Source organism: Felis catus, chromosome B4, assembly GCF_018350175.1.
Source record: "Felis catus isolate Fca126 chromosome B4, F.catus_Fca126_mat1.0, whole genome shotgun sequence".
NCBI classification, from domain to species: Eukaryota; Metazoa; Chordata; class Mammalia; order Carnivora; family Felidae; genus Felis; species Felis catus.
Window position 1 is genome coordinate 63,835,277 of NC_058374.1, and position 14,749 is coordinate 63,850,025.

Genomic DNA, 14,749 nt, shown 5'->3' on the forward strand with positions numbered 1-14,749 from the left:
ACATCTGTAACAGTTATTCATATGGGAAAAAAGCACATATATTCCTCCTGATGCTGATTTAAAGAGAAGTATTAGGAGAAAACTAATGTTTCCATAGTCAGATATAAAAAAATATGACAGATGAAATGACCGACTTTAAAAATTACATCCCAACTTCTGTGCACCTATCAGAATGGCTAAAGTCGAAAAAACTGCACCAAATGCTGACAAATATGTAAAGTGACAGGAATTCTCACTCCTGGTGGGAATGCAAAATGGTACAACCACTTTGGAAGACAGTTTTGCAATTTCTTACAAGACTAAGCACAGTCTTACCATATGATCCCATTGCTCCTAATACCAAGAGGAGCAGCCTACAGTATACCTGATGAATACTTGTCACAACTATCAAGGACATTAAAAACAAGGAAAGTCTGAGAAACAGTAAGAGGAGCTTAAGGAGATATGATAACGGAATATAATGTGGTACATTGGATGAGATGCCCCAAGAGAAAAAAGTACACTAAGTAAACACTAAGGAGATCTGACATATATAGAGTATAATGGGCTGAAAGTATGCTCTGTAATGAGATTCCATTTAATCAACAATCCCTTTATGTGCTATTAACTAGGAAGTGTGAACTCTTGAAGGAAAGTTTACTACACTAAGGACACAGGCTATTAGAAAATTCACACTAGACCTCTCTAACTTAGCAGCTTTGAAGAGTGTTAAAACTTCTGAATGGGTTACCCAGATACCTACAACTTTTAGACATTCAGTCTTCCCTCTGAAGAGCTAAATAATGACAACGTAGGGTCCTAAAGGCCAGGGAACCTTCCTATCCATACCTCAAAAGTCTGAATTATCTCAAGGCAATTACAAAGGCTAAACTTCTAATCTGGGGGGCTATTTGACCACAGATATCGTGAGAGTTCTATATCCTCATCAAGATTTGCCGAAACTTTGTACACTCTCCTTTCGCAAAACAGCAACAAAACAAAGAGCTGGTGAAGGTGCCCATGGAACTCGTGAACTGAAGATAAAGGAACTGATCCATTACAAAGGCCAAAGACACCCTGAAATCACCAAGGAAGTTATTTGGATCTTTCCAGACAGTCAGATGCTGAACTGACATTTGTCATCAGGAATATATGGCCCCTAACGGACCTCTGAATAGCCCTCACACATATGCCCAGTGTGCAAGGTCAGTGCACTCCTCCAGGATATCGCACACTCCTGGGAGGCAAACAATTGTTATGACTGGGACCAGCAAGGAAGAATTTGAGAAGCAGACCTCACTCATTAAATATATACCTATTTTTTTTTTTGCCTTTGTAGTTTACATTAGAGTAAAGAAGTAGCAGAGTAGAGAAGTATTAGACCATGACAGAAAAATCTCTGCCTTTGTCTCTCAAAAATAAATAAACATTAAAAAAAAATCTCATTTGGGAAAAAAAACAAATATGGACTTTACAACTGACAATGAATATCACTCTCACAAAAATGAGACGCAAAGTGGGGAAACTAATCCATTCACTAGTCTAACAATTCTGCCTAGCTCTCGTCTAAAGGCTATTATGCCCTGATCAAGGTAGAAACTCTTGGCTGCATTGAGGGTATCGTTAGGAATATTAACCAGTAGTTCAATTACTTCATATAGACCCTGTTTCTGGTTTTACCAAAGAAAAAAAGAAAAAATATAAAAAGTATTCCAGATCCACTTACACAGAGAATTATACATAAGCAAAAATCTTTTTAGATTCAGATATTCAATTATTTTATCCTTGCCTCCAGATTGCCAAAGTCCGATTATCCATGGTCTAAATATTTCAGAGAATTTCCAGGGAAATAAGTGCATCTGCTTCATGCAAAGCTACAATGTGACTCACCATTACATCAAATTTGGATTTCAAAGCTCACTTTATAACACATATATTTTAAAAGATAATGTAATAACTAAAAAAAGAAATATGACAAATATTTTTACCTAACATACTAGAATGTAAATGGGTAGTTCTAGAAGGACTGAGCTCCAAAAAATTCTTAACTCTCATAAAGCATCTGAAATATGTTACAATACACAGTCTGCTACTATGTTTGTAGATGATGTTAGAATACCAAGAATAACCTTTTTTCACTGTGGCTGGAAGCGTAAGATCTGACTTTTTGGTGGCTCCATGCTTCCTCTCATTTGGCACTGAGAGTAGGTACCCATAGCTCTGAGCCAGTGGTGAGAGATTTCTATAGCCTGTGCATGGGGTTGCAAGTGGAGAAGGATTTGTGAGATGTGTGAGCACTGGAGCTATTTCTCGGCCTGAGTGGTCCCGTTAACCCCTTTCTCTGAACCTTCCCACTCTTTCACTCTTCCCAGTGAATCCCCTCCCTCATTATCCATTTCCACCATAGCCTGTGTCTGACCACAGCATTTTCTCCACAAAACAAGGACAAGCCTCACAGTATTTCCCCATCCTTCTGTCCCCAAAGAATACCACAGAAGTCTAGGTGTTTTAAAAAAAGCTTGCTGATAGGAACAATGACAACAGATGGGAAGTTAAAAGGTAATCTCTTTTGTCCTGTCCCTTTTCAATTTTATTCCCTTCCCCTCCAAAGGGAAAGTTTAAAAACACACACAGAGATACACATAGGTAATAAATGGTTGACAGAATATTTAGGGTAAAGAAAATTTTCCTATTATTTTGCTAAAGGTGATAGGAGGAAGTGGGATGCTGCCTAAGAAATCCATGCTGAGGCAGAGAAGGGAGAATGTGGTGGTGAGGTAATTTTTCTCCTTCCCATGTCTATCCTTATAGGTTCCCAACTGTTTGTCTCTAAAAACCCCTGCCTGAATTGACATGAGTTGGAGTTGGAGAGGGAATACTGGACAGCAGTAGATCCTACAAGGGAGACTGACTAGGGAAAGGGAAGCAGGGGCAGGGCAACTTTACACGTTGGTTAAAAAAAAAAAAAAAAAAAAAGGAAAAAAAAGGAGCACTCCTCTGACATTCACAGAAAGCCATTTCCTATACATGCATTTTCTCTTCATCACATGTAATTGTCCTCTTCAAAACAGTTCCCCGAGGAGGCTGCATATTCATTATTCATTCTAATGGTTCTACCACAATTTAAATAATTTTTGAGCAGGTGACACTTAAGGTGAGACCTGATGAAGTAATAATAATCATCATAGTTAACATATAGTGCTTACTATAGGGCAGGTGTTATTCTAAGTATTCTACATACATTAAAGCATTTCATCATCACAATTACTCTATAAGGTAGCTCCTATTTTATCATTTTACAGATGTAGGACCTGAGGCACAAAAAAGGTTAAATAACTTGTCCAAGGTCAGACAACTAGAAAATTCAAACTTACACAGTCTGGCTCCAGACTGTGCTTTCAATTCTACATGTGAGGTCATCTCAGAAAAGAATATTTCAGGCAGGGGAAACAGCAAGTTCAGAATCCCTGAGGTGTCAGTGAGCTTGTCATGGCTGAGATGCAGCAAGGAGGACAGTGCAATGCATTTGAGTGAGCTGGTAGAAGATGAAATCAGAGAGGTAGCCAAGGCCAGATAAGACAGGGCCTCACAAGCCTTGGTAGGATCTTTCTATCTTGTGTTAAGCATCACGGGAAGTAACTGTGGAGTGTTTTAAACAGAGAAATGACTTTGTTTTAACAAGCTCACCCTGGCAGCTCTGAGAAGAGACTGTGGAGGGTTAAGAGTGGAAACGAAGATACCAGGTGATTAGGAAACATGTTTTGAGGACATAAAAGATATGATTTGCTGACAAGTTAGATGTGAGAGAAAGGAGTAGTCAAGAAGATATCACAATGCCACAGTTTCTGGTCTGAGCACCTGGATGAATAGGATAGCTATTTACTGAAATGGGGAATAATGTAGAAGGAGAGGGTCTTACTGAAGGGTTGGAAGGCTGGAATAAAGAATTCAGTTTGGGATATATTAAGTCTATGATGCCTCTTAGTTATCCAAATGAAATTTTTCAGTCAGCATTTAGAAATCAGAATTTAAAATTCAGGGAAAAGTTAGAAAATTCAGTATCAAATAGATGGTATTGGACATCACAGGGCTGGATAAGATCACTGAGGAAATAAATATAAATGAAGAGAGGCTGGGGTCACAGCCCTGGGACGCTCAAGAATAAACGTTAAGAGGTTAGGAAGAGAATGAGGAACTGACAAAAAGGTAAATGAAAAATGCAGCCAGTGACGAAACAGAAAGACCAGAAACATGGGTATCACAGAAGCCAAGTAAAGACAATGTTTTAACAAGGAGAGAGTTGACAGCATGGAAATCACTGGTGACCTTGAGGAGATTTCTGTGGAGTAGTGGGAGTAAAAAGTTGTGTGGAGTTGTTCCAAGAAACAATGCAAAGAGAGGAAGTAGAGGCAGAGAGTATAAATAAGCCTTCTGGAGAGTTTTCCTGGAAAGATGAGAAATGGAAAATACTGAAGGAGAACAAGGGAGGGAAAGGGTTTTGTTTGTTTAAGGACAAAGAGGTATTAACTCATTCAAGTAACATATCCAGAATGCCTACACTGAGCCAGGCACAGTGACCGATGCTGCGGACAGGACTGATTAGTACAGTCCAGTCCTCTGGAGATCTCTCATTCTCCTATCTTGCCTTCCCAATGCCACAATAGAGAGCAGACTTTGCCCATTCCATATGCTATTATGGGGCTGATGCAGGTTGTACTGCCCAGGTAACCATACTTTCTATCCCCAACATACAGGTTACCTACTTTATCCTCATAAGGTTATAAACAGGACACTGAATCCCTTGAAAACTACATTCTCTCCATTACATTTTTTCCTCCTGGTACTCCTAGAAATGGCCCCAAACCATTCTCACTTGGATAAGCCATGTTGCACCAGTGTGCAGCCACTACTGGTTCTGGATCTGTGACAGCCTTCAGGTGCTCACCAACATCCATATTCTCTCCTTGTCAATATCCTTGCATCTGGGTGAGGGCCAAATCACCAGTTTTTGCCAATGAAATATGAGCAGAAGTGATGTGTGTCACTTCCAGGCTGAGGTACATAACCTGTCTGTCCTTTGCCATCCATCAGCTAAAGGCAAATGGAGATGAGGCCTTAAAAAAATGAGAAGGTCACACAATGGAAGAAAACTTGGGTCACTGAATGTCTCTACAAAAGAGCCCCTCCCACCCTGGCCTACATTAGATTAAACAATAAAAGAGAAATAAACTTTTACTGTCTCAAGCCATTGACAGTTTGTATTGTTGTCATAGCAATTAGCTATTTATGTGTTTCTGGATTACCCTGAGTTTTTATTTGTGTTACTGTTGATCTTCTTACTATGATACCAGTCCCTGACTATACTGTGTCTTCTGTTCCTTGGTAATTCTCTAGATTGCTTTTCAGTGTGCTCAAATACATAATAAATGCAGTTCTTTAAACATGGGAGGAGAATTTGCCCATTTTTTATGGATGCTCTTACCTTTCATAGAAGCCATATACTCACTACTAAAGCTATTAATCAAGACCAAGGTTTTAACCCATGATGGTCCTGTTAGCCTTTCTAAATACACAACTTCTAAATCTAGTCAGCGATCCTGCAGGTCTAAGTTGCTGGTCACAAAGGGAATCAAGCAAAAGAAGCTGAAGGGATCTCTGAAAATTCATAGATCCTACTGAGGAATAAAAATCAGTTAAAGAGACATAAATCCTGGTAATCTTAAGAGTTTAAGATATTAATATAAGCATATCAACATCAACTTAGTAAATTTTGAATTTCTAAGAAATTCACTGATAAGAACAGATACTACACTTGATCTTAGCCAAAAGGCCAAGAAGCGATAAAAATTCAAAACATACTTCATTATTGATTACATCAAAATTAAAGAGCCATGCTATATTTAGCTAACACCAAATACACTTCAATTACTGAAGTTCATTCACTGGGAGCCAAAAGAGTATACAACACAGTTATTCTATTTCAACTCCAATTTACATAATTTAATCTGTTACTAACCATCTGAAGTTGGCACAGATGTTACCTGTTAAAGGGCATGGACCCCACTAAGACAGCCCTTACTTCAGAGGTCCCTAGCCCACTAGCCCTTCTGACATAGTGGCTATACATCTGGGGCGTTCCCATGACTATCAGGTTTGATAATTCACTAGAGCGACTCACAGAACTCAGGAAAGCACTAAACTTATGACTGCAGTTTTATTGCAAGGGATACAAATCCTAAGAACCAAATGAAGACACACACAGGGTGAGGTCTTAGAGGGAATGCAGAGCTTTCATGGTCTCTCCAGCAGAATCAGGGTATGTCACTCACCACCACTACACATACACAACAATGTGTCCATCAACCAAAAAGCTACACTAAGCTTTGGTATCTAGAGGGTTTAAAAAAAAAAATGTTTATTTATTTTGAGAGAGAAGAAGAGGTGGGGAGAGGAGGAGGGACAGAGAGAGAGAGAGAGAGAGACAGGGAGAGAGAGAATCCTAAGCAGGCTCTGCACTGTCAGCCACAGGTCCAACACAGGGCTCGATCTTACAAACTTCAAGATCATGACTGGAGCCAAAACCAAGAGCTGGATGCTCAACTGACTGAGTCACCCAGCAGCCCCAGTATCTAGAGTTTCTAGTGGGCTTCATTACATAGGCAGGGCTGATTCAATCACTGGCCATGTGACTGAACTCAAATCTCCAACCTCCTCTCTTCCCCAGAGGCCTGGATGGCTCAAGTCCTCTGGTAACTAGCCCCTATTCTGAAGCTATCTAGGGGCTCTTCATTAGTTACTTCACTAGGATAATGCTCTTACTACTCAGGAAATTCCCAGGCTTCTAGGAGATCTGTGCCAGGAACCTAGGACAGAGAGCAAACAAATTCTTATTAGGCACTGTGCATTCTATCAACAAACACAGAACACAGTAGGCAGATTATTTGCAAAAATAACCTTTGCAATTAATTTGAGGTCTAGAGTCCTCTGATAATGATGAATAAACAAAGCACTCTGCTTCTAAGCCATGCTTTTCATACTTTTCCTTTTTTAATAAAATGTGAAACAAGAAAAAAACTGATCACTTAAGTACTGTAACTGATATTATAAAACCCTATAAGAGAAATGGGTCCATAATTTTCAGGTCATCAAAAAAACAGTGCTTAGTAAGTGATTTTCATTACTCTGAAAAATATAACAGTGATTTTCGAATAATAATTATAGCCAAGAAAACAAGGCTCTAGTTCTATGTGAATATCCTGGGTTCTAGTAGTTTAGGGCAAATCATAATTTCTTTGAGCAAAGGTTTCCTCATACATAAAATACAGATTATATAACAACAACACATTAGTATTGACATCTAGCTTATATGAGAATCATTTATGTAATGTATTTCTGAGAAAGCATATTAATGTTATTATTTGATGCTGCATGTTATACAATATAAAACAAATCTTCCCTATTGCTAAAGAACTTATTCTCTGGTAAAATGACATCAGGAGAGCCACCCTTTGCTTCCAGGAACAAAAGAAAGGCTCCTAGCATTAAAATATTTATAACTGACAAGTAACACTATAGGGCTAGAGTTCTAAGATGATTCAAACTGAAATATTTCTGCTGTATGACTCAAAGAAGCAGTTATTTGCTCAGACCCAATCTAGATTTTTCCCTTCGTTTCCATTCATTACTTTTTGCTGCCAATACTCTCCCCCCAAAAATTTTTATAAGGAGTCAGAAACCAGTAACTCAGTTTAGTTTACACAGGGATACCAATGGACATATACAAGAATACCACTTTCTTCCTTGTACCCTCTTAAAAAAAAAAAAAAAACCTGCATAAGAAATCAACGAAGTTCTCTAAAGGAAAGATACACATTACAAAGTAGGAAAAGGAGTATATGTGATTTACTAATACTCCCCTACCTCACCGTCTATGAAATTATTATCATATGAGCAAGATAGGGCAAAAAAATGTTACTAAAATTCACTGAGAAACAAAATCTTCCTATAAGAATCAAACAGAAGCATTATTATTCCAACAATTACTTGGAGTTTTTTTTGCAGCTAGAATGGCTGTGCTGATGTGAATGTTGCTAAGTAAGAGTGACCTCAGAGTCTCTTCATCAGTATGCACTTTTATCCAAAGGCCCTCAAGGCCCTCCTCTAACATGCTGAGTGTTAGCTAGAATATTCAGGCTTTAAAATGAACTGCATGGGGGGCATGATCTCACAGTTTCTGAGTTTGAGCCCCATGTGGGGATCTGTGCTGACAGCTCAGAGCCTGGAGCCTGTCTCAGGTTCTGGGTCTCCCTCCCTCTCTGCCCCTCCCCCACTTGTGGTCTGTTTCTGTCGGTCAAAAATAAATAAATGTTAAAAACAATTAAAATGAACTGCATGGGATGCCTGGGTGGCTTAGTTGGTTAAGCATCCGACTTTGGCTCAGGTCATGATCTCACAGGTTCGTGAGTTCGAGCCCCGCATCAGGCTCGGTGCTGACAGCTCAGAGCCTGGAGCCTGCTTCAGATTCTGTGTCTCCCTCTCTCTCTGCCCCTCTCCTGCTCACACTAGGTCTCTCTCTCTCAAAAAACAAATAAACATTAAAAGAAAAAATTAGGGACACCTGGGTGGCTCAGTCGATTAAGCAGCTGACTTTGGCTCAGGTCATGATCGTGCAGTTCATGGGTTTCAGTCCTGCATCAGGCTCTGTGCTGACAGTATGCAGCCTGGAACCTGCTTTGGATTCCATGTCTTCCTCTCTCTCTGCCCCTCTCCTGCTTATGCTCTGTCTCTCAAAAATACATAAATTTTTTTTTAATGTTTATTTATTTTTGAGACAGAGAGAGACAGAGCATGAACGGGGGAGGGTCAGAGAGAGAGGGAGACACAGAATCGGAAACAGGCTCCAGGCTCTGAGCCATCAGCAAAGAGCCCGACGCGGGGCTTGAACTCACGAACCGCGAGATCATGACTTGAGCCGAAGTCGGACGCTTAACCGACTGAGCCACCCAGGCGCCCCATAATTTTTTTTTTTAATTCTGTAAAAATTTAAAATGAACTGCATGGATTCTAATTCTTAAAATGGTATCAAGGGATAGCACAGAACTATGAAATTATGATCCACATATTCTAGGACGAAGACAACGTGACCTGCCAGATAACAAGGACCTTCCCAGAGGCTGTGATTCCCAAAGCTACTGTCTAGCATATTTTAAAAAGTTAAGTCACATCATCTATGGTAGAGAGAAAAAAAATTTTAATAACTTCCTAAAGTTTTCAAAATTAACAGAAAACAAGGCTAAAAATGAGAGCGAAGAGTGGAATTTTTCTCTTCCCTGTAGGAAAAACAAAGTCTTCTTCCCTCCATCAGACAAACATAAAAGAAAACCCTCAAGATGATCTCAAGCCCTGAGTTTCAAATCACAATTCCTACTATCCACCAAGAATCTTGCTCACCTGTTTCAGTTACCAGCAGCCTTGACTTAACACTTGCGAAACCGAATTCCTCTCCCACGAAGCTTTTCCTCTGTTAACAGTGCCACAATTCATGTAGTTACTAAGTACTGCTATCTACTTATTCATCCATGAAGAAAAAAATCAACACTAAAAGCAATCCTATCAAGAGACTCATATTCACTGTTTTTACTCCAGAACTCAGAGTACTATCTGGTTCTCCTCTTCCTCCATCTGGACCCATCTCCTTTCCTTCCATATGCAAATAATCACTAAATTTTGCAGTTTATACCTCCTTAACATCCCTCCAAATCAGGGTTTCCTTTCCATCTTCACTGCTATTTGTTAATTCTGAGCTTCAAGCCAGACTCAGAATCTTGCTACAGTTTCCTAACTAACTGGTCTCCCTGCCATACACTGTACACTGAACTCCCCTTCTAATTCATGTCATTCTCTCTGTTCTCTCTGTCCCTCTTTTTCTTTTGTCAACAAGTATTTTTTTAATGTTTATTTCTTTGAGAGAGAGAGTGTGTGTGTGTGTGAGCAAGGGAGTGACAGCGACAGAGAGGGAAAGAGAGACTCCTAAGCAGGCTTCATGCTCAATGTGGAGTTTGATGTGGGGCTTAATCTCATGACTAGTCCTTAAACCTGGTAGGGCCTCATGACTGTCTCAAATGAAAGCCTATAGCAGAAGTGAGACTGTGGTTTCCAAGACTTAATCATATGAAAAGTGCCACGCGTTTCCACCTCACTCTCTTGGAATACATGCCCTTAGAGTGTAGCTACATACAGTGCTGTCAGAAAGCCCAAGCAGCCTCTGGAAAAGCCCATAAGGACAGAAACGGAGGGTCCTAGCCCTTATTCCTTTGTTGGACAAATATATTCTGAGATGGTCACTTGTGTGGCTTCACAGACTAAGGTTATACCCTTGTGAGTAGAGTATTGTCTCCCTCAAAGGAGGTGGATGGACAGTGCCATTGTTAATCAGCTTGGGAAAATACACCTCATGACATGAAAAGAAACCATGAAAGATCGAACTTAGACTGACATGAAGAAGAAACTCTTCTCTCTAGACTTCATTACCTTGAGCCTAGACTACGAGCAGTCCAAATGTGCCTAACAACTCTCCTCACTTTTGGGAAAAAAATAAATATCTTCCATGTGGAAGCAGATCTTGGTTTCAGCAAGGAGGCAAACCTCTATCAGGGAAAGAACACAACTCTCTAAAGAGTCCCAAGGGGCCAAGTGATTCTATGAGTAATAAGAGCAGTCACACTGATATTTTCCTAAACTGGTTAATGTCACTTTCCATTCATGATTTCCTTCTATCATCTTTAAGTATTTTGTGAAGTGTTACTGTTTTCAGCTATAAGAAATAAGAGAGTCCAGTGCAGGAAGAGCAAGCTGTACTCGGCAAGACCAGCATAGCTGTAGCAGCAATGACTGGTGAGATCCCCAATAAGATTTGGGATTGGAAAGTTCAGCTGCTCATATCCAAGTTGGTCTTCTCTCTTCTCTACCAATTCTTAAGAACTGGGAAGTTATCAAGGGAGCTTGCTTTCAGTTATCTCCATGGGTTTCTCTTTTGTTGTTCCCTACATATTTGTGTTCCATTGGGTTCTGTCCTTGTTCATTTTTTCTTACTCTACATGTTACACTCCACAGTTCACACTACCACCTACATTAATGACTTCCAAATATATATCTCTAGCCTAATCACTCTTCTCTCCAGGTCAACATTTTGAAGTACTATGGGAAATCTTTACCACAGGCTGTTAAAAGCCAACATATTCTATATGCTTTTTTAAAATGTTTTATCTTTTCAGAGTGAGCACGCACATGGGGGAGGGGCAAAAAGAGAGGGGGACAGAGGATTCAAAGCAGATGCCACATTCACAAGCTGACAACAGCGAGCCCAACGTGGGGCTTGAACTCATGAACCACAGGGATCATGACCTGAGCTGAAGTCGGACGCTCAACTGACTGACCACCCAGGCACCCCACAATGTATTCTAATTTGAACTCCTCGTATGTCCTTCAGACTACCTCTTCTTTCTCTATTCCTTTGGACTCTTCCTTCTCTTTAAAAAAGGCTGAGAAAGGGGCACCTGGGTGGCTCAGTCGGTTAAGTCTCTAACTTTGGCACACGTCACAATCTCACGGTTTGTGAGTTCAAGCCCCGTGTTGGGTTCTGTGCTGACAGCTCGGAGCCTGGAGCCTGATTCGGATTCTGTGCCTCCCTCTCTCTCTGATCCTCCCCTGCTCACACTTTCTCTCAAAAATAAATAAAGATTTAAAAAAATTATAAATAAATAAATAAATAAATAAATAAATAAATAAATGAGGCGGAGAAAAACAAAATGCAATGAAAGAAATTCCTTCTAGCATACAAAGTGTTTTCTGTAATAAACAAAGTTCAATATCCTCATAACATGGAGAATCTTAGCTGTTCGTTTCTGGAGCATACATATAGAATAACTAAGCTTTGCATGACCGTGGGTAAACTAGTTTTTCTTTTTTTCATAAAGGAAAATGGCAGTGATAAGTGAAGTTATGTTTTAAAAATAATAACTATCATAAAGATTCTATTCTTTAAAAAAACTGTTTTGAGTATAGTGACACACAGTGTTACAGTAGTTTCAGGTATACGACATAGTGATTGGACAATTCTATCCTATGCTCACAAGTGTAGCTACCATCTGCCACCACACAACACTGTTACAATACCACTGACTATATTCCCTATATTGTGCCGTTTATTCCTGTGACTTACTCCTTCCCTAACTGGAAGCAGGTATCTCCCAATCCCCTTTATCCCCACACTCCCCTCTCCTCTGGCAACCATCAGTTTGTTCTCTGTATTTATAGGTCTGAGTCTGCCTTTTGTTTGTTTATTCATTTGTTTTTTAGATTCCACATGAGTAAAATCATATGGTATTTGTCTTTCCCTGACTTGTTTCATTCAACTTAATACCCTCTAGGTCCATCCATATTGTCACAAACAGCATGATCTAATTCTTTTCTATGTTTGTGTCTGTGTGTGTCCATGGTATATACACACCACATCTTCCTTATCCATTTGTCTATTGACAGACACTTAGATTGTTTCCATTATCTTGGCTACTGTAAGTAATGCTGCAATAAACATAGGCATACATAGATCTAAAATTTTTTTTAACGTTTATTTATTTTTGAGACAGAGAGAGACAGAGCATGAAAGGGGGGAGGGTCAGAGAGAGACAGGGAGACACAGAATCTGAAACAGGCTCCAGGCTCTGACCTGTCAGCATAGAGCCCGACAGGGGGCTCGAACTCACGGACCGTGAGATCATGACCTGAGCCGAAGTTGGCCGCTTAACTGACTGAGCCACCCAGGCGCCCCCATAGATCTTTCTGAATTAGTGTTTTTGTGGTCTTTAGGTAAATACCCAGTAGTGGGATTATTAGATCATATGGTATTTCTATTTTTAATTTTTTGAGAAACCTCCATACTGTTTTTTCCCAGTGGCTGTATCAATCATAAAGGCTATTTTCAAAATTCTCCTTCAAATGTTAGGAGAAGTGAGCATGACAGCAGCATGCCTAACAGCATTCTTGACTTGCAGAGTTAGTTCTCCATTTGCTTACATCAATTTTTCATTAAAAAAAAAAAAGCCACTCAACCCTTCAATAACATGAATCTATTATTCAGGACTGATTTGTAGTTGGAAGAAATACCCTATAGTTACTAATATAAAACAATATAAGCAGTATTTCTAACAAATATTGTAAAAGCCACAAAAAATATTTATGTATGTGTGTCTGTGTTTATCTCTGAATAAAAGGTAACCCTGGAAGAAGATGATCCATATATCATCACCCAAAGCCCATAATTTATAATAGGGTTCACTCTTTTTTTTTTTTTTTTTTTTCAACGTTTATTTATTTTTGGGACAGAGAGAGACAGAGCATGAACGGGGAGGGGCAGAGAGAGAGGGAGACACAGAATCGGAAACAGGCTCCAGGCTCTGAGCCATCAGCCCAGAGCCCGACGCGGGGCTCGAACTCCCGGACCGCGAGATCGTGACCTGGCTGAAGTCGGACGCTTAACCGACTGCGCCACCCAGGCGCCCCTAATAGGGTTCACTCTTGGTGATCTCAGAGTTTTAACAAATTTGTAATGACACGTATCTACTATTTATAGTATGGTACAGAAGAGTACAGAAGAGTTTCACTGTCCTAAAAAACCTGTTCCCTACCTATTCGAATAACCCTCTCTGCCCCTAACCCGAAGCAACCACTTAATCTCTTTAGTGTCTCCATTTTCTGTCTTTTCCATAAAGTCATATAACTGGAATCATATAACACATATATAGCCTTTTCAGCTTGGTTTCTTTCACTTAGTAATATGCATCTAAGACATCTAAGACATCTAATATGCATCTAAGACAACTTCCATGTCTTTTCATGTCTTGGTAGCTCATTTCTCTTTGGCACTGAATAGTATTCCACTGCATGGATGTATCATAGTCTTTTTATCCATTTACCTACCAAAGAGCATCTTGGAAACAACGCTTCCAAGCTTCCAAGTTTTGGCAATTATGAATACAGCTACTATAAACATCTGTGTTTAGGTTTTTATGTGGTATAGATTTTCATGTGGTATAGGTTTTCAACTCTTTGAGGTAAACACCAAGGAGTATGATTTCTGTATCAGACAGTAAAGTGTGTTTACTTTTGCAAGAAACTGTCAAACTGTCTTCCAAAGTGTACCATTTTGTATTCCAACTGGCAATAGAGTTGTGAAATATTTTAACATTTATTAGGTTAGTTAGACATTATATTTATGTTGTCACCCTTGACAACAATGGCTCTGTCATCATTATAGCTACTTTGTAAGTTACTTAACAATGGATTGTATTGACAATAAAAGATTATATATAACTAAGTTATATATATAACTAGACAAAATTATATACTACCTATAGAAAACAGCATTCTACTTTAACAAATAAACCAATGAACTCTTACAATGAATCTTAACTATTATTTTGAAGTCTGTGAGTAGCCAAAGATATGGACATCCTGGAAATGACATATTTACTTCCTTCCCAATTTTAAGCGAGTAGCAGTGAAAATAGTCTAATCTGCAGGAAACAGAATACGCTTTCTTAGTCAAGAATCACAAATTCTTGGACTCATAAGAGTTCTTACAGACCAAAGAGGGAATCACTTCCAAAGCCCTACCTGGTAATTTCTCTAGCTCAGTAATAACAACCACTGATCCAATGGCTCAAGCCGAACAGCTAGTCATCCTGGATTCCTCTTTCCCTCTTATTCCCCA

General features: G+C 39.4%; 1 protein-coding gene and 1 pseudogene across 9 annotated transcripts in view; both read right to left on the reverse strand.

The window, feature by feature from the left end:
- DENND5B (DENN domain containing 5B) overlaps positions 1-14,749 on the reverse strand; it is a 191,404-nt gene that overhangs the window by 118,383 nt on the left and 58,272 nt on the right. The window lies entirely within an intron of this gene.
- Positions 5,721-5,821, reverse strand: LOC111561602 (annotated as a pseudogene).